Source organism: Tachypleus tridentatus, chromosome 8 (assembly GCF_004210375.1).
Source record: "Tachypleus tridentatus isolate NWPU-2018 chromosome 8, ASM421037v1, whole genome shotgun sequence".
Classification (NCBI taxonomy): Eukaryota; Metazoa; Arthropoda; class Merostomata; order Xiphosura; family Limulidae; genus Tachypleus; species Tachypleus tridentatus.
The window spans coordinates 85661548-85684667 of record NC_134832.1 but is presented as its reverse complement, the minus strand read 5'-3'; positions in this window follow the sequence as shown (position 1 = coordinate 85684667).

Here is a 23120-nt window from a genome sequence, read left to right as displayed (position 1 = left end):
GAACAATTTTTTGCCACGAAGAATGAGCTAAAATTACACCATCCCATTATGCAAAACTGGTAAAGACCTATCCAGGAATACTCATAATAGTAATTGCTGACAAGTGCCAAATTAAGGAACTGAATACTTATGCAATCAACAAATTTCAATATATATATGTATATATTATTTGCAGGTTTTGCTGAGATTCAACGTCTTTCACACATAACAGTTTGAACAAACAGAAGGTCATTAAAAAAATTCATTTACATTACTTGCACTTAATCAAAATGTGACATTACTGGTAGGGGTGAAGAATTTTGAAAGGCAAGGTATCTGAGGAAATGTTTTGTTTGATTATAAAATAACAGAGGAAATTATGTACTTTAGAACAATATTCTTTTTATCAATAAAATAACAGGAGAATTCTATATGTTTTAGATTTTAAGATACTGTATTCTTTACTTGGTAAATATTTGAAGGAGTTTATCTGTCGCTTTGTTTTATGTATCTGAAAGTAAAGTCTTGTTTATTTATAAATAATCGATGACATCTACCTGTCTCGTTCTTTCTCGTGTGTTAAAGAAACATCTTGTTTACTCATAAATCAATCGATGGACTCTTTCAGACAATTTCTTTTTATGCATCTTAGAGAATGCTATCGCTTACTGCTAAGAAAACAGATACATTTTACACGTCACTTTGTTTTGTATTTCTTAAGGAATGACTTGTTTAGCTAACATAAACACGTGCCAATTCATTTATATGTATCTTAAAGAAATGTTTTGCTTACTCATAATACAATCAATAGATTCTCCTTGTAACGTACATGAATGTTAATGGAATATCTTGTTTACTCACTAGTAATCAATGGCTTCTACCTGCGATACATATCCAATAAATGTTTTGTATTCTTACAAAATAATAGATCAATTCTGCACGCCATTTTCTTATTCACCTTCGAGGAATGACCTGTTTACTCTCAGGCTAACTAGAATGTACAACCTTCACATTATTTCCTGTGTCTTATAGAAATGTTGTTTATTCACGAGATAATCAATGTTTTCTATACATCCCTTTGTTACTCATAAGACACGTGTTGAATTCAACTTGATAAGATAATCAGTTCAGTCTGCCTGTTACTGATTTTTTTAATAACTATAAAAAAAAACGTTCACGGCATAACAGTTGCTGATATAACAAAGTGCTTAAACAAATAGTTATTTGGTTACATATGTGTGTGAGTTTTCTCTTGTAGCAAAGCCTCAGTCCACTGAGGGGAATCGAACCCCTAATTTTAGCGTTGTAAATTCGTACACTTAGCGCTGTAATAGCGGAGAACTATTCGGTTAATACTGTTTGTTTAAATTCAGCAGACCTAATAAACCTTGAATTAAGCGAAACGTGACTTCAGCAGTAAATATAACAATTATTGTGTGGTTGAAATAAAATTATTATGCTACATTCTAGTACTTGAATCTCTCTAAAACAATTTAATGTTGAAAATTTAATAGGCCTAATATAAATGTTCATGACAAATATAATTGATTATAATTAATGTTCATGACAAATATAATTGATTATAATTAATGTTCATGACAAATATAATTGATTATAATTAATGTTCATGACAAATATAATTGATTATAATTAATGTTCATGACAAATATAATTGATTATAATTATATTTTGCCAGCTTCTTAAAGGTTTTAGGACCATAAAAATTATTGTTGTTAGAAATGGCTTGTACAGACAATGTTCCGACTAATATTGCGTTTGTCGTGACCAATTCGTTCAACCTGGCATGCTTTGGATTTAGTGAAAGAAGTCGTCGAAAATGGACGTAAACTTAGTGTGGTTCAGCTTAAGTTATAACACTCTTCTAATTTTATTTTAATACTTAAAGGTAGAAGTAAGTAATGCAATGTTAAAATATAAGGTATGACATATAGAAAAGTTGTCATGCTTGTCCAGTTGACATACTGTTATTATGTGCTTTTCTCATTCTCCAAAGTCCCTAAAGAAGTAGATAAACAATATGTTTCTTGTGTCCCAGCTATCATCATGAGCTTTGGATTGAGCAAAACGCGTCGTCAGCAGTGGGTATAGCGAACATAATGTGGTTGAAAGACCTATTATTATTTACTTTTATAATTCTTGAAAATCTCAAAGGGACTATATAAAGGATGTAACATTATAAATACAATAGCCCTAATAGTGGTGTCTTATGAGAAGTATAATTAATTATAACTATGCTTCACAAACTGAGAGAAAACATTCACAACAATATAAACGGGGTTTCTACCAAAGGTGTGTTTATTGTGTCCTAGCTAATTAACACTGGATTTAGCAAAACCAGTTGAACATAGTGTGATGAAATACTCTCATTATACGCTCTTTAAGTCCATCAAAATCCCAAAAGAGTGTCGTGGCATAGAAAGACGGTTAAAACGTTCGACTCGTAATTGGATGATTACGGTTTCGAGTTTTCGTCCCAATAAACATGTTTGCTCTTCTACCCGTGAGGGCGTTATAATGTTATGGTCAATCCTACTATTCGTTGGTAAAAAATAGTCCAAAAGTTGGCGTCTTACACTGCTAAACGTGGAATGGCTAGCGCAAATAGGCTGCGTGCAGCTTTGCGTGAAATTCAAAAACAAACCAGAAAGACTAGATACAGAATTATATGGTTATAAAATGTTAGGTCTTATATTAATGTCTTCTGGTAAATACAAGTTGTTATACAAATATTTTACCTTATATAAATAGTGTTCTGATCTCTAATCTGTCTGTTGTATCCTATCCATGAGTTCTGGATGCTCGCTCTTTCAGCCGTGAGGGCGTTATAATGTGACGGTCAATCCCACTATTCGTTGGTAAAAGTGTAGCCCAAGAGTTGGCGGTGGGTGGTGATGACTAGCTGCCTTCCCTCTAGTCTTACACTACTAAATTTGGGACGGCTAGCACAGATAGCCCTCGAGTAGCTTTGTGCGAAATTCAAAAACAAACAAACAAACAAGAAAATAATTTAATCTTAACAAATATAATAAGTTTAATAGTATGACAGAAATAATCTATTGCAATAACACGTCGTCAACTCAGACAAGACTTTCACACCACAAAATGTGCTGTTGCAACAAATGTCTTACACGAATAATGTTCGATCATTAATGTTTTTCATGTGTCTTAGCCTTTCCTGATCGGCTTTGGACCAAGCCAACGTATCCGTCAAAAATGTATATGACAAACATAGTGTAGCATATATATATATATGATTAGTATACACTATTCTAGTCCTTGAAGATTCCTCAGAGGCTACGTAAAGAATGTAGGGTTACAAAATATAATAGGCATAACACCAATGTATTATAACAAATATAATTACTTATAATCAGGCTTCTACTTTTAAAACACTGTTATATGGTGAACATAGTATTGTCCAAATACTGTTATTATACACTATCCTAATTTTTTGGAAATCTCTGAAGAAATAATAGGTAAAGAAAGTATTGTTTAAAATTATAATAAACCTAATGCAAGATGTTATTAAAATAATAATTAATTATAGCAGTGTTGGGAAAGGTATTAAAACAATGACAACTGCTTTCTTAACAAAATGTTCCAGTTAGTACTGTGTGTTTGAAAGAATGATATTATACATTCTTCGAATTTTTCAAATTGTCCTAGGGTTTGTTTGTTTGCAGTTAAGCCCAAAGCCACACAATCTTGTGTATCGAAACCTGGTTTCTAGCATTGTAAGTCTACAGACTTACCACTGTGTCACTGAGGGTGTCTATAAGAAGTTAAATAAAGTATTTAATGTTAAAAAACGTATAAGCCTAACAGTAATATATCATGACAAGTGTAATTAATCATAATCGTACTTCGCAAGCTTAGACGTGTAACAAAAGACTTATATTAATGGAGGTCCTACCATTAACATGCTTTTCGTGCTCCAACCATATAAGAAAAAGACTGGATTTAAAGAAACGGGTTAGTGGTATTTTTTTATGAAAAACATAATGCGGTTCAAACACTATCATTGAATAATATGCTAAATTCTTTAAAGTTCATTTGAGATCCCAGGTCTCGTCAGTTGGGCTGAGATCGGGACGACTATGGGAACTATTGCATTATATGAATGATGAGGCAGCTTCTGTCTTAGCTAAGTAGTTTCTTCGTAGGCTGGATGATTGTTTGGGGTCATTATGTTCTTGGTAGTAGAATTCTTTACCAATACTACATAAATTACTGAGTAACCATGATGAAACAGTATCTGATGGTACTTGTGCTGGTTCACTGTTCCATCTATTTTGCAGGCCCGGCATGGCCAGGTGGGTTAAGGCGTTAGACTCGTAATCTGAGGGTCGCGGGTTCGAATCCCGGTCGCACCAAACATGCTTGCCCTTTCAGCCGTAAGGGCGTTATAATGTGACGGTCAATCCCACTATTCATGAGTAAAAGAGTAGCCCATGAGTTGACGGTGGGTGGTGATGACTAACTGCCTTCCCTCTAGTCTTACACTGCTAGATTAGGAACGGTTAGCACAGATAGCCCTCGAGTAGCTTTGTGCGAAATTAAAAAACTACACAGAACTAAACTAACTATCTATATTGCAAATATATCCTGTCGTCTCAGCAGAAAACCACCCCTAACCATCACACTAGCTACCTCGTGCTTCATCATAGATGCTTATGGAATAAGGTAAGTATCTTTCGTCTTTCTTCCGCCGGACATAAAAACTATGCTTTGAACCAGATATTTCAGACATAGACTCATCCTTCCATAACACTATTTTTCAATCAACAATAATTCAGCTTTTGTACTGTTTAACAAATTTCAATCCTCTTTACAATATTTGGAGATCGAAGTAAATGTTCTTCTAACTGCTATACGATACTGTAAATCTGGAGACCTTTGTACTGTTTGGTGCATGGTCGTTTACCTCATGCTTTACATCAGTTTCAGTTTTCTTTCTGATCCGAATGTTGCAGAAACGAAGATCCTTAACATCAGTATCGTTGAGTTTAGGTTTTCTAGAGTCCGCAGACATACCACGGTGCCATTGATGACGCTACCTTCTTTCTATGTAGTTAAAACACTGCATGGGGTATCATGATAGTTATATCAGATCTTAGACTTGATAAGTATGTTCATGTAAAACAGAACCATTATGACATGCCCTTGGTACAAATATATAAAAATTCTAAAGAATAATAAGTATTCTCACCCTGGCTCATTCAATTGTCAACAAGAGTCAGTGAAGGATTACCATAGTGTTGAGATTTACATTCTGTAATGACATGAAATAATTAGCCCATGAAACGTTAAGAATGATAAAATATTTTTGTCTTATCGCTTTCGCACATCATTTTAAATATAATCATTCTTTGCCACCTTATAAAAAGGATTAAAACCATAAACTCTGTTGTAGCAAGGGCTTAAATAAATAGTGTTTGTGAATTCAAGCCAATCTGACGAGTTCCGGATTGAGCGAAACTCGTGGTCAGCAATGAATATGGCGAAATTAGTTTGGTTGAAATACTATTACGGATCATTACATTAGTTCTTGAAAATCTCTGTCAGCCTAGATAAAGAATTTTATGTCAAAAATATTAAAGTGGTAATGATAATATCTTATGGCAATTATAATTTATTATAATTACGTTTCGTTGACAAGATAACAACTGCTGTTGCAACAAATAGCTTTTATAAATATTCTTTTCACTGCTACTGGTTTTGTTGCATCCCAGCTGACCTGATGAACTGTGTATTAACCAAAATGCGTTGTGGACAAGATATATAAGACGAAAGCTGTGTGGATGAAATACAATTATTATATACTCTTTTTCTTCTGGAAAATCGCTACGGAATTAGAAAAATCTTTATGTTCAAAATGTGATAGGTTTAATAGTACTTTCTTATGATATTGTAATTAACTGTAAGCATTATTCAACAGCTGGGTAAATACTTCTGTTGTAACAACTGGCTAACGTACATTGTTTTTAAGACCATTACTGTGTTCTTAAAGGTGTCATTTAGTAAAACGCTTCCCTGGTAATGAATATGTCGAATATAAAATTGATTGAAATACTATTGTTGCCTACCCTTTTAATTCTTTAAAATCTCTAAGGGAATAAATGAAGAATGTAGTGTTATAAAATAAAATAGGGTTAATGGTAACGTTTTAGGTCAAATATAATTACTTATAACTTCGCTGGATTGAAACAGACATTCATATCATAATTATTACCATTGTAATTAATACTTTGTATTGATAACATTCAGATAACTATTGCGTTTGTTGCGTCCCAGTTAGTTTGATGAGCTATAGATTAAACAAAATGTGTTATAGAGAATAGGTGTGGCAAACACAGTGTTGTTAAAAGACTGCTATTATACACTTGTTACATTTAAAAAAAAAATCCGTAAAGAAATCCGTATTAGAAATGTAATAGTTGTGATAGTATTTGTATAACAACTGTAATCAATATAATAATGCTTCATTAACTTGGGAAAGAAATGCTGTTGTATCAAATGGGTTGTATAAATAAGGTTACAATAATTACTGTGCACATGTTGTTCCAGCTGGCTTGATGAGCTACGAAGTAAGCGAAAAGATCGTCGACTATGGTTATGGCGAATATATTTCTTTAAAATACTATTATTATACATTATTTTAATTTTTAAAAATCACTATAGGACTAAAAAAACAGTGTTTAAAGTATAATGCCTGATCTGGTTCTGAGTAATGTCTGATCTGGTTCTGAGAAGTCCCTTCTTCGCAAGTTTTTATGTGGCAGAAAAAGTGCCGAAACTTAGGAACCATTTCCCCTACATTACGAATTACATTCAACTAAATGGGAACGGGTGACCAAAAGAGAGAGTGTTACAAGAGAGAAAGTAGAATTGGACTTAGATAACTTACGAAACTCGAAGAAATCGAGTGTGACCGACTGACTGCCCGACCGAATAGATGATGCTACGTAACTAATACCGATGATAGAAAAAATATATATAATTATTTTTAATAAGCTTCAAGTTGGATGAGCAAAATTTATAAATTATTATTAGGCATGCTCGAAAGGCAGTAGCGTAATACATAGCTTATAACCGTAAAGTAACAAAAAACATTACTAATAACACATTTTCTCGGAGTTTAAAAGAGATTCGTGCAAATAAATATACTAACCCATTTTTTTAATTCATGAAACACCAATATTGTTCCATATATGTAGCCTAATTGCTGTTGAATAAACTATAACCAATGCAAATATTTTTTGCGATTAAAAACTTGAATTTTTTGCTCTTAGGTGATTTCGAGCAAGTAAAAACCTATGTCGAAAAGACAATTTTTTTTCGCTTGACTACTAACTATCCGACCCTTATTTTTCTCGACCCATCATCCGCTTGCTGCTTTAATAATAATAACAATAACCAGCTTACGATTACTCCCGAAGGCTATGGTATGACGTGAAAAAGGAACCTTGCGTGTCTTCAGCAGTATTTTCCAAATCGGTTCAAGTTACACCACGTAACCTATATAAAGGTATGACTCAGAAGCAGAAAATCATGCTACAACAGTTCACCATTAATTAACTAGTTGAATTCAGAATCATATACATTTGTATTTCCTAAACACTATAATCATAGAAAAGCACTGTCTATTTCAGTTTCAAATATTTAACATAGTATGATCTAAAACAGCTATAACTGAGTTAAACATTAGAGTGCTGTCGAAATATTTTTTTCATTTGATTAATTAAAAACGTATCCCTATCGAAATATTTTCCTGGTATAAGAAAATGTTGTGTTCATGAAAAGTAATAAAAATAAGGGCTAGCAATAAATATCTTAATAAAAGTATGTTGTGTTATCATTATAAAAACTTGACAAAAGTAATATCATACCAAAAAGTTATATTTGAGGCAACACTTTTCTGCACCTTTTCTCACTAGCCTGCCATCTAGTGTCGATATATGAAACTATAACATAATTATTTCGATAAATTATAATTATTTTTTGTTTCACAAATCAAACTTTCTTCACCTTCATGACACGTCTTAGATTGCATTATTATGGTGAGTAATGGATAATTTAACTGATACCGAAGATGAGCCTAAGCGGTTTAGAAGCTTATATTTAATCATCTTTTGTCACAACGGTTATAAATATATTGTATAAGTTGACAACCTTTACAACCTACATTTCTAACAAATAACTCTCCAAACGAAGTAGGTAATGGCAGTGATTTTTATCGTTTACAGACTGTGTGTTACTTGACTAAATCAAAATGTGCACCAGTATGCAGAATACATAATGACAAAATTACTCAAATGAATGAGTGTCATTTACGTTCCCCTTGCAAAAAAATAAATTACTATTAAAATCATTCTACGTACAATCATCCTATGTACCAGAATCGAAATCCTGTGACTTGCGATATGTCTCCATAGTTAAAAGATCACAAATACTATTTGTAATATTTAACCATTGCATTTGTTTAAGTTTAAGTTTTGGCAGAGAGCTTTCATAAACTAATCGCTTACACGTTAAAAGTTCCCTGACCTTAACGTTATTTTTATTATTTACGTATCTTAAGGGTAGAAGAAACTAACTGATAACACTGCAGAACAAAATTTTTGCTTCTTGAACACTGTTAAGTGCTCGTTATAGATTTTTGGCTGCTGGTCACGAAAACCACATCCAAATTTGCCCTTCATGTACCGTTTCATCGAAATCTTCAGTTTTACCAGGACATTGCTACAATGGATAAACGATATCAGGGCAACTGTGATCCGTCAATACTTGCTGAGTACTGTGGGACACTGCAACGTGATACACGGGACATTAAATATAAACGAAAATAAGGAGCAAAATACTTTTAATTATGTTGAACTTAATAGCGTATTAGAACCACAAACGCAATTAAATACGTTATTGCCGGTAAACAGTTAACTGTCTATTTCTTAGAGTTCCTACGTGATGAAGCAAAACCAAAACTATATTTGTGCATAACTACCAGGTACCTGTCACAAGCAGCAAAAACTTTTCAAAAAATTGTTGTGCAGTGTATTCTATGATACGTTTTGATTAAAACGTTTACACTTTATGAGTACCTACTATGTACGATAAAATATCCTAAACTGTTCTAAGTACATTAAAAAACAAAAAAAACTTATATTCTCCCAATTTAGTATTTATTGGTATTTCTTTACATACACACTCTTACGTTCATGTGTATGCAACTTCTTAAATAACTTTCTTTATTGAAAATCACATTTTTCGTATATAGTAGAAGTTAAGTAATACAACCAGTTCACAACTTAGCCAAAACCGCAAATATGTGCCCAGAAAGGGGGTATGAAAACCTTTAAAAGAGTATCTTATATTAAGTAAGAAATCTACGACGGATTCGAAGAATGCTTGGGTAAAATAACATCACTCTTAAATGCTTGTGTTAGTTAATTTTGTGTTTCACTGACTGAATAGCTGCTGTGTTAATTAGTGCGGTGCTTCACTAACCGAATAGCTGCTGTGTTGATTAATGTGATGTTTCACTGACTGAATGGCTGCTGTGTTGGTTAGTGTAGTGTTTCACTGACTGAATGGCTGCTGTGTTGATTAATGTGATGCTTCACTGACTGAATGGCTCCTGTGTTGGTTATTGTAGTGTTTCACTAACCGAATGGCTCCTGTGTTGGTTAGTGTAGTGTTTCACTAACCGAATGGCTCCTGTGTTTGTTAGTGCGGTGCTTCACTGACAGAATAGCTGCTGTGTGACACTTCACAAACTAAGGGAGATATTTTGTCAATATTTTTGTCGCTTGTATATTTATTGAATTTTACGCAAAGTTATACGAGGTCTATCTCTACTAGCTTTGCTTCATTTAGAAATGATAGAATAGAGGGAAGGAAGGTAGTCAATATTAACAATCGCGAACTCTTGGGCTATTGTTCTATGAAAGAAATGTGAGATTGACTGTAATATTATAACACCTTCACAGCTACAAAGACGAGTATATGCGGTAACAGGATTTGGACTGGTCATCTGCAGGTCACGAGTCGATCGATTTAAGCATCAATCGTAAAATGATACTGATAGTTTTTATACATACATATTAATAAAATAAAAATTAAAGATCTCTAATACCGGGGTAAATTGTGATTTAGGCCCACTGTACTAATAATCTATATTATATCTTTTGCTGTCCATACTCTATTACAATGTTTAGTTTGAGATTTCTTCAATCTAAATGTAAGTTATTATTTCTAATATTTGTACTACCAGTCTAATTTGTCGTTAAAGGTCTCTGTACTACCAAACAAAATGGTGTAGGAAATCTGCACTGTTAGTCTAAGTTGTTTGTGATTTGTCTTCTACCAGTGTAAGTAGCTTATGGTTCAGGGTCTCTGCGCTACTAGCCCGAATTCTAGGGCTACCAATATAATTTGAAGTTTTGACTTATGCACTGGTAGTTTGAGTTACAATTTCTGATCCCTATTCTACCATTGTAACTGTGGTTTGGAATACGTCAACGTTTAGCCTATACTGAATGGTTTCTATCCTTAGGCTACCAGTAAAAGTTGCTTATCTGAATTGGGTTAACGTTTCTTACGCAGCAATATATTCATGATATCTGAAAAACACATAGGTTTGAGAAGTCTTAATACAAAGTGGATCTGTGTTATGCTAGTCTATATAGCTTCTGATACTTTTATATTATTAGACTAAATGGTAGCTTCAGGTCTCTTTGTCAGCAGTGTAACTTCTACTTTATGATCTCTTATCACCAGTGTCAATTGTTAGTTCAGATATCTCTAGTACCATTACATTTTGTAGTTTAGGAATTCTGCAGTGCTATATTAAGTAATTTCTAATCTCTATGCTACTGGTGAAAGATGTGAATTAGAAAAGGTATGATTTATTACTAGTCTTTATTGTAGCTTAGGATCTCATTGCCACCTGTGTATATTGTGCTTAAGAATATTTGCACTGTTAGTCTAAGTTATAGTTATATCTGTACTACCCGTCTAAGCTGTGATTTAATATTGATTCTCTTCTTGTCTAAATCATAGTTTCTCATCTCTATAGTATAGTCTAGGATTTGGTTGAGAATCTCTGCAATGGTAGTTTAAAATTTAGTTTTTGATAGCTATAATACCCGCTTAAATTGTGTTATATAATCTCTCCACTGATAGTCTATGTGATACTTTGTACTACCAGTCTAAGTTACGATAAATGATTGCTTCAGTTGTCTAATTCATAGTTTCTGATCAGTGTAGCTTTACGATATGCGCAGTTCTCGTCGAATGTATACTTTTAATCTCTATACCACTATCTAATTTGCGCTATGGAATGACTCAAATACTAGTCTAAGTTGTAGTTTCTGATACCTATACTAACTGTGCAAACTATGGGTAAGGCTTCTGCGCTACCATATTAAGTTATGGTTAAGGATCTCTATACTATAAGTTTAAGATATGGTTCGATATAGTTTTCTATCTGTGTAAGCTCTGGTCTTTATACTACAACTTTGCAGCTTTAATGTACAGCTAAGCCTAAAGTTACAACATTAGGCCTAATACTAGATTATCAGGCATTGTCAGTTAACTACTATTACTAATATTGGTTAATCCAAACGGATAATTTGTTTACTTTCAAGTATTAGATTATTTTTTACATTTCTGCTTGATAACTGCTAAGACATCATTACATTAGTAAAATATTTAAATTAGGATCTACTGAATGTGTTAAAAACGTGTTGTATCTCATACCTGTGGAAATGACGCTAGCAAGTTATAAAACAGGTTAAATAAATAATTATTACCAACAATAATCTAAATAAATTATCGCTTTTCATTTTAAAGGCAGTAATAAAACAATATAATATACTTAACTCCAATATTAAGCTTAACAACGTTGTCAGTAAGCTACTTGTGTTTAATGTTAATTATTTATTCTGAGGCTACAGCTGTTAAGAGTACTGTACGTGTTAAGCACTTAGAATATGTTAAGTGCGATAGGTGCAAGGAGTGAGTTTTATTTGGAAATTCGGGGCTGACTTGTACATTTAATGAATTTAGGAGTGAGGTTGTACAATTTGTACTTAACGTTTCTGGGTTGAACAAACAATTGAGGCTGTTCTAATTAAGATAAAGTGGTGAAAAAGGAGAATGGTTTAATTGCTAATGGTGACTTTAGGGAAACTGGAAGCAGTTGGACTAGTAGTTGTTGATTTAATTATAAAGAGTAGAATATGTTAAGGAACATATTTAGTCTTTGGTTTATGTATACAATAAACTTGAGGAGGGAAGTATAACAAGAGGACCAGGCCCCCAGTGGCTCAGCGGTATGTCTGCGGACTTGCACGCTAAAATCCGGGTTTCGATACCCGTGGTGGGCAGAGCACAGATAGCCCATTGTGTAGCTTTGTGCTTAATTCAAAAAACAACAACAAAACAACAAGAGGACCAGATATGACTGGGAATGAAGAACTTAAGAATGTTCTTCTTGTATGAGATTCTTTATTACGACATATGAATAGGATAGTCTGTCAAGTGAATATGGAGAAAGGAGTTAAATTATGCTATCTAGAGACAGGACTGAAGGATATAACTGACGGAATAAATGATGTAGTGACACATTCTTTATAATGCACGTAGAGATAAAAAGTAGTTTATTTAAGTTTTGGGTATTAAAATTTAGGTTACAGATTACTGAAGTTAAGGATACTAAAGTTAATAACAGCGAGTTTGAATCCATTTGAATTTCTGTTTGCGGTTGTATGTTGTAAACGCTTTTAGTTGGGATTTGTTATACATACCACCAGATGAAACTGATGCCAAACTGTACAGGAAGATATAAAAAATAGCTGTTAATGAGATTACAATTATTGAAGATTTTAAGTTCATGTATATAAATTGGGAAATGATAGGGAAACTATAGTTTCTATAAACCTATTCCCCTCATAAGTTGACCCTACCATTTCCCAGTTTATATACATGAAATGGTATGGTCAACTTATGAGGGGAATAGGTTTATAGAAACTATTGAGGATGGATTTCTTCAACCTGTTACCATATTTTTTAAGTTTATAGTTAGCTGCTAATAAAGAAATGGTCATTAGTTTAATGTTTGGAGAACATTTGTGTGAAAGTGATCATTGCTGAATTACATTTAGTGTTTTGTTGCTTATAGAGATAAGGAATATTTACATTTTGGTTCAAAATTTCAAATAAGTAAATTTTGAAGAGATGAGACATGAACTATGTGCTATGAATTGAGAAACTGAAGTAGTTGGAGCTACTGATCGAATAAGGACAAGTGAAAACATAAATTCTTAAATAATAAAGATAACCATATTCCTCTTAAAAAATAAAAATGTGGCTGTAACTAAAAACCAGGTTGACTAACAAAAGATAAAAAAGATAAAATTAAATAAAATCATTATAAATATAAGAAGTTTAAATTCACTGAAATTATGGTAGATATGAAGGACTATAGAAGATCGAGAGAGTTAGTATTGTATTTTTACAGTACTAGTCGATAGCTTGGTTTAGAATCTGTGTACGCATAGTCTAGGTGGTAGTTTCTTACTTCCATATTACCAGCGTAATTTGTAAATTAGGATATTTGCAATGTTAACTTAGAATTTAGTTACTATTGTCTTTAGTAGCAGTTAAACTTACTCTCAAGGATCTCTGCAGTTTTAGTCTAATTCGTAGTTTATGATCTTTAAACTACAAGTACGGGGTTGTTTGAATATTTGTGCACTATTATTCGAACTTCTAATGTATGATTTATTTTTGTTACTCGTCTAAATTGTGATGTTGAATGTCTGAAATGCTAATCTAAAATTTTTGTTTCTGATTTCTATACTGAAAGTGAAAATGTGATTCAGATTTATGTGCTATCAGTGTACATTGTATTTTTTCTTTGTATGCTACAAGTCTATATTGTGGTTTAGGATATCTGTTCCAGTAGAAATTGTAGTTTCTGATATCTATACTATCATTTTAAGACGAAGTATAAAATTTCTTATTTACAAACGTTTGTAACTTTTGTTTAAGTTTCTTTCATTATTTTGATATTTTACTAGTAGCATCGTAGTGTTGTTTATTACGAAAACAGCCGCATCTTGTATTCCGTAATTTTTCATAATATTTATGAAATAAACGAGTTCGAACGTTATTCATCTGAAGATATTATTTTCCGTGCGTTAATATTAATTTTATAGGCAGTAATAAAAACAACTTATAAAGTGTTCCTAAAATATATTAAGGAATAAGCTAGACTAAAGAATATAAAAAGAAATTGAATTATATTTTAATATTTACCAATGTGTTTCTAAATATTTAGGTAGGTTGGGCATGGCCAGGTGGTTAAGCCACTCGACTCAAAGTCCGAAGGTCGCGGATTCGAATTTCATTCACACCAAACGTGCACGCTCTTTCAGCCGTGGAGCCATTATAATGTTACGGTCCATCCCACTATTAGTTTGTAAAATGGTAGCCCAAGAGTTGACGGTGGATGGTAATGACTTGTATAGCTTTGCGCGAAATTCAAAACAAACAAACCTTAATATGGGTGCGGCGCCCTTGAAAATTTTTGACGGTTCTGCAAACTTCAGTTTTAATTAATTAGTTTTTAACAGCTTGTACACTTTATTAAAGTCAACACCTGTAAAAACTATCAACATACATAACATTATCTAAACTGTAAACATTTTTCTTAATCAATCAAAACTAGTTTTTTTTTTACTTTGCAGAATTTGGTTGATTTCTCATAAAGGCTTTTTATGTAAAGAATCATTGGTGCATCAACTTCCACACCCGAGGTAAGATTAGTGTTATCCTCTAAAATAAGCAAGCTAAATTTGACAACAAATGACAACCTAAAAGACTAGAAATGAAAACAAACCTCATCCTTATTTAACACTAGAGGGAAGGCAGCTAGTCATCACCACCCACCGCCAACTCTTGGGCTACTCTTTTACCAATGAATAGTGGGATTGACCGTCACATTATAACACCCCCACGGCTGAAATGGCAAGCATGTTTGGCGCGACGGGGATGCGAACCCTCGATCCTAAGATTACGAGTTGTACGCCTTAACACGCTTGGCCATGCCGGGCCCTAACACTCGTGAGTAGTTGAGTTGAACGGTATAAGTTCTATAGTTGAGTAGAAACCAATGTTAATTCTATACCGAAACAATTTACAGTTGCACAACATAAGACTGTACAACGTTTCAGTTATACTGCATCAAGCTTCTTTAGAAATGTATATGTTATGTATGTTTTGTGATTCTCTGTTGTTATCTTAAATCATAAGTTAATTGAAAAGATGTTCTGCAGTTTATTGTAACAGATTTCTCTGCTTAATAAACAGCAAAAAACAACATGGCCAATCTTTAAAACCACTCAATATCCTTAAATGTCTATTTATGTATTATACACAATATTTAGCATTTAATATCATTTTTATTGAACTATTAGTACAGAATAAATAGTACTACAATATTTTATTACTTAATACAAATTAGAATATTTCATACGCTTACGGATATAAAAGAGTCCTGTATGAACTTGGTGTTTTACAAATTTTAGATTTTTGTGTGGTAGAAAGAAAGAACTTTAGTTATTATAGAGTTCATTGTTTGTTGATATGAAATTATGAAAAAGATAAGAACAATTAACCTAAATATTTTGGTTTGATTTGTTTTGAATTTCGCGCAAAGCTACACGAGAGCTATCTGCGCCAGCTTTCATAATTTAGCAATGTAAGACTAGAGAAAAGGCAGCTAGCTAGTCATTACCACCTACCGTCAATTCTTAGGCTATTCTTTTACCAACAAATAGTGGGATTGGTCGTCCATTGCAACGCCCTACGGCTAAAAAGGCGAACATCTTTGGTGTGCCGGGGATTAGAACCCCTGCCCTAACAACCTGGCCATGCCGGGTCTGTAATACTAATGTGGCATAACTCGTGGAGGTGTCATGATCTGTGGTCAGTAGATTGTGGCTCAGATACCTAGTGATAAGAAAATACACCAGGAGCTCAGGCCATGGTTGCAGAAGGGATACAGGAGTAGTAAATTGTCGATAATTGTGTAATTTAGCCCTCAAAAATTGTAGAAGCAGTGATGGTACTCTCACGACAAAAAAGCTTCGGTAAGTTAGAGCTTGGCTGAGGTTCAGGATACCAATGAGACTCTTGTACTAACTCCAAGACACCAGAAAAAGCAACTGAAGTTTGCCCACGAACATGTTACCTGGATCTTTCAGCAATGGACCCTTGCACTTTTCACAGATGAAAGTAGATTTTTCGTATCTTTAAGCAATCGACATGTGAAAAAAAAGAACTATATTTTGCCAGTAACATCGTCCGCCATGATCTCTTTTAGGTGACTCAATTATGGTCTGGAGTGACATCTGCAAGTACAGGTGTACAGACCTCTATGTGGTAGATGAGGGTTCCCTGAGAAGAAGAGTTTACATAGATGATCATTTTACCAACTGTTGGTCATTTTCCTCATGCTGTCAGATATAAGTTTATGTATCAGCAGGATAACGCTCGCTCTCTTTCCACCAAGGTTACAAGTATGTTTTTTTCATAATGAAATAACTGGCTTGCTAGATCTCCGGATGGAAATCCGATTGAGCATGTAAAGCAGAAAAAGCAGTTAGAGGCAGAAAACTTGCTTCTACTACTGACCAGAAGCTCAGAACTGCCGTCATCCAGGAGAGGATTTTATTGTCCTAGCAAGTCATCCAAAATGTCATCATCAGTATTGGTAACAGGTGAAGAGATGTCATAAACAATAAAGAAGGATTTATCAACTAATAAGGACTCGTTTTTGATGAGTTTATTCATTTTTATGTTATTTTTTCTTAGATATTTCTGCCGCCAAATGTTGGTATTTTTTTCGTTAATTTTGCTTCTTTGTTCTTTGTAAAGGAATTTGTTAGCTTTCTTGGCATCATTGTTTACTTGTGATATTTGTAATAAACAAGTTTTGTGAGTATTGTAGATCTCTCTGTGATTTTTTCAAGCTTTATAAAACGTATCAGAACATCATTATCCATTAATTTTATGAGTCATGTCGTCATAGAGATTCGTTTTGTTGATGTTTCTGTATTTTTATGTCATTTTGTAAAATAATTATGTTTTCAGTACGACGTTTCTTATCACGTAAATGTTTTGCAACTCTTCGGATATTTGTTGTTAATATATTAAATAGTTTAGATGTAAATAGAATAAAAAGGTTTATATTTGTACCTGTATATTTATATGTACATATGTTTTCATTCTCACCTGATATTTTTTATAGAGTTAGGCCTATTGGTTTTCAATACTCCGCCATTTTTCGTGTAGGTATAAACTGAGGAAGCAATTAGTTTGCGCTAAACATTTTTCCAGATACTTATGTTTCGTTCGTGATATTCAGAAATAAACACCTCTACCTTCGCAGCCAGAGAATTTATTCTGTTTTAATATGCAATGCAGTACAGTAATCTCCTTGTGTTATATACAATGCAGCAATCTCTTTACGCTTGTAAAATACGTATATTACTGTTCGTGGGACCGGCTCAGCTTACAATAGCAGCAGTTACTTAAATACAGGTGTTTCTCTTAAAGTTTTTTTTTTCTCATGTATTTTAAAACCGTAAGATAACATGTGAGGCTCTGCATATACGCACCTATGTACATACGCTTCGCAGCCGCTGCGAATCCTATTAACTTGAAATTATTTTTCAGTTTGAAGCCCATATCTTACAATTTGCTTTGTTAAATGGATCTTTCAGCTATTATTTTTTATAAGAACGAAATATAGCAGACTATTCACTTGTGGAAGCAATAAAGTATTCGTTTTAGCAAAAAGCTACACAATAAGTTATCTGTCGTCTGTCCACAACGGTACCCAGGATTTTACAGAACTTAATTTTACAAGTCATTTCGAATCGTTTGTTTATTGGCTAACACATTTATCAAATCCTGATTGAACAAAATGTAGGCGAAAACCGGATCCATGGCTAGACACAAAATTCAGTGAGTAAGTGTACTGATCTTGTATTGATAAAGCAATGTTAATACAGGAAAAGAAGAAAGTAGCTTGTAAGTACAAAGTACGTATGTGAAGTACTTGTGTTTGTTTGTTTGTTTGTTTTGGAATTTCGCACAAAGCTACTCGAGGGCTATCTGTGCTAGCCGTCCCTAATTTAGTGTAAGACTAGAGGGAAGGCAGCTAGTCATCACCACCCACCGCCAACTCTTGGGCTACTCTTTACCAACGAATAGTGGGATTGAGTCACATTATACGCCCCCACGGCTGGGAGGGCGAGCATGTTGGCGCGACTCGGGCGCGAACCCGCAACCCTCAGATTACAAGCGCACGTAACGCGTATGCCTGAAGTACTTGTGAGAAGTGATTTCGATGTTAGAGTTGATGCAACAGTTTAGACCCAGAGGTCAAAATGATATGGAAAATAGATGCGAAACAGTAGCCAGAAAAATGTATTAAAATAAAAGTCATACTTGTACTGCTGTGTTAGTCGATGACATTCAAAGAAAGAGGGATTGAAGATTGTATGACAAATGTTTGAAACAGCTAGATGGCACTTTTGTCGATCAAAGTCTGGGTTTCAACTAGAACCTACAGTATGATCTATCTAGCATTACTGTAGGTGAGCTGCACTGAAAGCGGTAGAGAACCATTGATCAAGGTGATGAGAATTATCCCATTGACGAAAAAGTCAAAGATTTCGCGCCTACTCTAAAAATAAAAAAAAAACGGAAATAAATAGCCAAGAATACAACAAACTATGTTTGATCTTAGCCAACAGACTGAGAGGGTAAATCAACAGCATACATACATCTTCTAAGTTACTAGTGTGTATTATTGGAGTCAAAAATTGCGATAGCGTCACTGTGTCTGTAAAGTTTTTCATAAAACTTTATGTGGAATTTTAATTCAACCTGAAAAAGGTAAAAATAGAGTTTTAGCTTATTTTGGAATAATGTTTTATATTAAGGTTTGTTATACAACTCAAATCCTGGGTGCCTGACTCGTAGTAGCAATGTTAAAATTTAATGTTAAACTGTAAAATGCACACTTAATTTTAATATTACTGTACTTGGAAGCTATATATTCCTGCCTGTTAGAGTGCAGTTTGTTTATTGTAATATGATGGTCATGTTGAGGTAAGCATCAAAATAGAGTAACAAAAAGCGTATGACTTACGCATAAAGAAAACCAAGTTGAGTCAGAACATGTCTTGATTATTATAGATGATTACAGTTTCGGTATATGGTGGATCAATTTGAACGAGCTCATAACCGTTTTCTTACTCGTGCAATTCTTACTCGTGTAAAATTAAATTTAAAACTGAAAACTATATTATCTCTATATTCCTGTTTGCATCCTTAATAATACTGCCATCTCTATATCATTTTACTTTTACAAAATGTTTTTATTAGTTGTGTTTCCTCTAACTCAAAGTTAGGGTATTCTATTAATGTGCGTAATAAGATCTGATATTATGTGCATTAATTTTCTTTTGATCGTTCACTTTGTCTATAATAATAAAAGGACGTGTGTATGAGTTTGTTTGTGTTACTTCCACAACTCTAAGAGGAAAGAAACTAGAAAATTGAAAAGTTTCACCACACTAAGTGGACCCTGAGGGTTTGCACCTGGAAATTATTACTTATTTTACCCATATGCATGCGCATCCTTTTGCTTAAGCTATTTAGCGAAAACCACATAGAAAACGAAGTGCTTTCACAACTTCTAATGCGTTTTGGTAACAATGCGTTCCAGCAATGGCTTTTATATCATGTTGCTTAGAAATAAAAGTATAAACTAATATTATTACTGTGTGCTAAAAGTATAAAATACAACATTGGAAACAAAATTGTTGCTTTATAATTTGGTTTAATATTAATTCAAGAGGTTTACTTATATTATTTAAGTTTAAAATCTGAGGCCATGTCCCGTAAAGGAGGAACAAAATCACATATGCTCTTATGATATAAGAATGCAATACTTTCGCTAGCACATAATATGTGCGTTGGCCCTCTAAAGACACATACTGTATAGTGCACAAAGCATTGATTATTTACATATCACAGCCATCAAAGGATAATGCTAACATCGTTCATACTAGAATTATGATATTTTAAATTACTACTAGTTATTAAGACTAAGCAATGTCGTCATGAACTACCCAGAAATATAGAGATTGGATTTAGCTTAAAACTCACTTTAGTGATAATGTATTTATAGAGTTGTTGTAATTGAAACAAGAAAAAGGTTTTAGTTTTGATATCTTCATCTTAGCGATGGTTTCCCGCCTTGTTTGGGGAGGGGAGTTGTTGGGAAGAGAAACAATTGAAAGTGAGTGACAGTCATCTTTTAAAGCAAAATTATCTGTCATTGGTGATTTTCTACCGTGCATATTTGTATTATGTATATGGGGTATCTTGGCCATCTCAGTGTATAAAGTCTACAGACTCCATGTTAACTAAAAGGGAACACAGTGGAGTGCAATACAACGGACACAGACCATTTCTGGCAAGACAACGAGAAGTAACGTTCTACACAAATCCACCACGTTTCATCAAAATCCTGTTATTTTTGACTGAGCTATTAAAGATAATAGTATAAAAAAAACTTGTCCCATAATAACAATACAGGGCTGATATTTACACATGTGAAATCTCTTTGTGGTGGACACTTTTCACAAGTATTCATTCTCCTAATATTACACCATTTCACACACACACACACACCTATATATATATAGCTTCACGGTGGGCATTTCTAAACACATGTCTAGCCTCGCTGTAATAGACTACCCAGTCCTTTTGATAAAAGGATCTCATGTTATGGTGGACTGTAGTTCATATAGAGTCACGTCATGATGAACCGTCGTCCACCAGAATCTAGTTTCATTTTTATTCACACATTGAGACATTCCATAAAGGTAAATCGTTGTCTACATAAACCCCATCTTGGTATAACGGACGGTAGTTTACTTGTTTACAGCTACATCGTCCACCAGTATTTTGTCTCGTTTCTTTATTCACATGTGTATTCACTAAAAAAAAAAAAAATATTACACCAACATGCCAATCTCGACACACTCAAAACAGATGATCACGCATCTCACTCTCGTTATACCAAACTGTGAATTACACATGTAACTCTCGTTATGACAAACGAATGATCACGCATGTCAGTATCATCACACCAAGCCGTTGATTACATATGTAACTCTCGTTATGACAAGTCATTGCTCACTCTGGTCACATCACATGTTGATTACTAAGGATCCAGTCGTTATAGCGTTACGTATTATAATTAATCTCGGACGAGTCTCCGATGTATTGTGCTACGTACACTGTGTATTAAGGTTTCAAATAACAGGAAATTTTAATTTTGACTTAGAAGTTAACTGAATCTCAATGAGTATCAAATTAAGATATTTTCAAAAAAAAATAGATGCACACAATTTTCTTTCTTAACAAAATATATTTTGATGTACAAATAATAATACAAAGTATTATAACGGTTATTACAAGTAGTTATTTTAAATATTGGTTTATATACAAGAGTTTTACAAACCTACAAACCATACCGAGTCTTCTCTCTGGTCTAGAACTGAATATTTTATCGACGGCTATTGTTACACGTCGTTTAAGCTAGCTAGTTGACTTTTCTTGGCTGACCTCATGCCGCTTACAAGGTGACTTTTTCCGGCGAAGATATTTAATGCCCTCGCAGAAATACTAATGTCTGAAATTAATTTACTGAAGTTGAACGGTTTGTAATATTCAAAATCTATAACGTTCATGGTCGAATTCTGTAGTTTTCCAATTAATAAACGTTAATCACAATTATATTTTCCGAGGCTTATAGTGTACTGATTGTAGCTGACCGAAAATAAATTCTGTTACTATCTCTGAGCTAGCTTTTATACCAATCAGGAGAGATTCAATAATATCCGAAGAACACTAATGTTTTAGTCAAACATATTTTTGATACTTACTCTCGAGAATCTTCTACAAATTTAGAGAACAGGCAGGACTTGCGTCTTACGTATTCAACAGAAAAAACGCCACATGCATCAAACTGAAACAAACACAGATATTAAAATAAATGGAAATCCGTTACAATAGTAACCGTTTTATTTTACACGTCCATTCTTCTGATGATAGGCTGTTTATCATAGAAGATGGTTTAAAAAAAAAGAGAATTTCACAAGAAACAACTCAACAACTAACTCTATATTTATATTTCAGAATTGTAATATATGCAACGTGAAATATGAAAGTCTTTGAATTAAATTACTACAAGAATTACCTACACACATTCTAACGGACAAATATAGAACTACATGAATGATCACGCAAGCTAAGTCACTACGTTTGTCTATTATTTTGTTAAATTTTTATAGAAAGTTTTTTTGTGTGTGAAATGTACCATGCGTGGCGTATTGGTTCACATGCTAGACTTTAGAACTGTTAATCTATTGTTCAGTTCCTTACCGCAAAAAATATATGTATAAGGATAAAATATCGCTTTCTGCTCCTTGGGGCCGGGATGCATTAGTAGAATGAGAGTCATTTTCAATATCCGTTCAGATAAGAGTAGCTCAAGATTTGGCGGTAGGTGGTACTGACTAACAACTCGCCATTTGACCTATCAATAAAAAATTAGGCACGGTTTAAACAGCTTTGTGCGAATGTCAGAAAACAAACAAATAAACAAAAATGAGTGAAGATGTTTTTTTTTTTTTTTTGTTCTTATGATCTTTGACCGATACAACATTGATAACTTTGGTTGTCTCCTGAATTTTTATTTTCCAAAATAATATTTTATTGTTTTATGAAAAATATAACAAATGGTAAAATCACAAATTGTATAGTATACTGAATGTTATTTTAAACATTTCAAACTTGTGTTATTCGACTTCAGAAGTTCGCGATGAACCACGTAGGTTCAATGTTTAAGCTTCGTTATCGGTTAAGTGGTTTTATTTTACACTTGTTTCTTTTGTTTTTAACTATTATATACCAGGTACATAAATATACGCTTATCAACATATATGCTGTTTAATATTCTTTACACGTAG